We start from the raw sequence: 2,806 nt of genomic DNA on the forward strand, positions 1-2,806 counted from the left end.
AGAATTTTACTGCTTGACGTGACGTGCGCCTGGCACTGCCAAGAAAGTTGCAGGTTGCGTGACTGGCCACGTGGTCCATGTCCGGAGGCCGGAGGGAGGGTCCGGAGTGACCGAAACTTCAGTCGCAGAGGTCAGCATCTCTTGCTTGCAGTTGCAGAGTGCCCATCTCCATCGGTCCCCACGCTCTCTAGTCCATTGCTCCATTAATCAAGTCAAACTCCTCCATTTTCACGCCCTCGCCATCCATCTTCACTGGTCAGCCGTCAGCACAACGTATAGCCAGCCCTATCCGTAGGGCAACTCCAACAACTTATGTAAATCAACTTGGAGAGGTAAAAAAAAGAGAAAGGGTTGTAAAAATTCGTTTCCAACAGAGACTCTAAATCTAAATTTGTGACTTCTGTTTCTCCTTCTCCATCCCGGGAAAGCCGGTAGGCTTCTTTGCCTACTCCCCGCCGTTCTCCATCCTGCCTTTCGCGCGCACCCGTCGCCCTCCGGCGCGCTGGTCTTGTTCCCGTGAGCCAGCAACCCTCCCGTGCCCGCCATCGAGCCGCACAGGGAGGCGTGCCTCCGCCCGCCGTCGAGCTGACCAGGGAGGCGCCCCTCCGCCCGCCGTTGAGCCACCCAAGGAGGCGCCCCTCCGCTCGCCGTCGAGCTACCTAGGGAGGCGCGTCTCCGTCCGCCGTCGAGGATCCCCGCCGTCCTCATGTACAAGCCGCCGCGCTGGTCGATGGCGGATTATGCGGCGATTATGTGGAATCCTCCCTCCGCTACTGTTCCCTTTGGTCAGGATGTTCTGGGAAGGTTCGATCCGAAGGCCCGTCAATCCAATGGAGAATTTGATCCCTCCGGTGTCGGATTGATGCGCCGTCAAGTGGTTCCTCCCACAAGCAGCCTAATCCAGTTGGTAGATGATTTGTTCGAACATGAGGAAGAGGACGTGGAGGAGGCACACACCGGTAATTTGATCACTGAATAACTAGCATAGATGTGTGCTGTTTTGCCGTGTTTATTACTTGAATTCATAGATGTCTGGAAGCATTGATGTGTGCTATTTTGCTCTGTTATTAGATGAAATAATTTTTTTGTGATTAGCATTCAGTGAGTCAGTGAAACCTCTGAATGTGCAGGTAGGTTTCTGTTATGACTAGAGCACCACTACACCATCAGGGAACAATAGCTAGTTTGCAGGATCAGTTTATACTTGGAAAAAGGTTTGTTTCAATTGATGCTTGCAAGTAGGTTTCTTGTGCATCTGTTGGAGCTAGGTGGGTCTGAAATCTAGTGGCAAGTATTTGAATTCAGTTTTAAATTTCAGACTTATGTTGTATCTGTATGGTTGCTGAAACTGCAGCATGCCCTTGTTCAAAGTATGCCTGTTTTTGCTCATGCGAGCTGCTTGTATGTGCCTGCATATTTTGCATATGTGCTTGACAGTTTCAAATATAAATATATATGTGCTACTACTGAAAATTAGAAATTGGTAGTTCGAACACAGGTTCACTTTGTGTCAGAAATACTGTTGTTTTGCTGCCAGTGACCATGTTTTCTCTATGCTAGTGAATATCAAAATTCAGTTCAGGTTTCATGATGCATGTTGAATTCAGTGACCTGTTCACTGAATTCAGTTTAGGTTTGTTCACTCATTCAGTTCACTGAATTGATCTTCATCACGCTAAGCATGTGTCCAGTTCAGGGAACGAGGGATCGGTAGTCACTTATAATTTGTAGATATGACCAGGTGAACACTTGTATATGGCCCCATTTTATTCAAGTTGCATAGATTTTGCCTCCACATTTTTTTTAAGAACATGTTCTGTAAACTTTTAAGCTCTACATTCATCTGTTTTGGATCCTGTTTTTGTGATGGTCCGGACGGCCTGCTGTAGGTGGCTCTTCCTGGTCTTGCGAAAATCGTAGTTACCTACTGTCGCTGCGGAAATGGGCGACCACTAAACTACTCGATTGTTCGTTTGTTGTGCGCTTGATCGGATATGGTCTAGCATGCTAAGACTCGAGGATTTAGACTTGTTCAGGCCGAATGTGCCCTACGTCTAGTATGGGGGTGGTGTTCTTGCTCTATTGCTCTTGGGCCCGGGTGCTTAAAGTTTAGAGGGGAGCTTACAAGCTGGTCAAGCAGTGTCGAACCTCCAGGAGTTCAACCCTTTCCTATGTGGGGGGCTTTCCCTTTTATAGTCCAAGGTAGGGCTCCCATTTACATATATCTAGCGCTGTGTCTTGTCACCGTCGGGGTGTCCTTTGTTCTTGTCAGTCGTCGGGGCCCACTCGGTCGGTCGGGAGTGGGCAGACTTGATCCTGGCGATCTTCTTGGGCAAAGGATGATCCTGCGATCTTCTTGGGCGGCGAGTTGCCCCGATGCTGTCCCATCCTGCTCAGTTGGGGCGGCCCGGCCACTCGGACGGTCGCTCGGGGGTCACCTCCGGTCTTGTCCGCCTGAGCCTACGTTCCTTGTCTGCGGGGCTCCCGGCGAGGGGCGCCTTACTAAGGCCTGGCCGGGGACGTCCGGTCACGCTCGCTGGCATAATGAAACGGCGCGCAGGGGCAACCATCATTACGGCGGGGGGAGGCAGTGTCTGTTGATACCTCCTCCCGTTGTGTCGCGGGGCCCGCGCGAGCGGCGCTGTCCCCTTGTCAGAGTGTCCTGCTGCCTAAGCCCTCGCCGCAAGATAAGGGGAGCTGGAGTCCTGGAGCCTGCAAGGGGCCTGTCTTGGCCGGCACGCCTGTCAGGGGTGCGCGACGTTCTTGGAACGCATGTCCCGGGTCGTCCGGCATGGCTCTGACCCGG

At 51.9% G+C, this 2,806-nt stretch overlaps 1 long non-coding RNA gene across 1 annotated transcript; it reads left to right on the forward strand.

Annotated features, from left to right (window-relative positions):
- The first annotated feature begins 300 nt into the window (after positions 1–300).
- Positions 301–1,862, forward strand: LOC120660580. The gene is made up of 2 exons (XR_005669652.1): positions 301–959; positions 1,131–1,862. It is a non-coding gene; the product is annotated as an uncharacterized LOC120660580 (long non-coding RNA).
- The last annotated feature ends 944 nt before the right edge of the window (positions 1,863–2,806 follow it).

The sequence above is a fragment of the Panicum virgatum genome, chromosome 2N (genome assembly GCF_016808335.1).
Source record: "Panicum virgatum strain AP13 chromosome 2N, P.virgatum_v5, whole genome shotgun sequence".
NCBI classification, from domain to species: Eukaryota; Viridiplantae; Streptophyta; class Magnoliopsida; order Poales; family Poaceae; genus Panicum; species Panicum virgatum.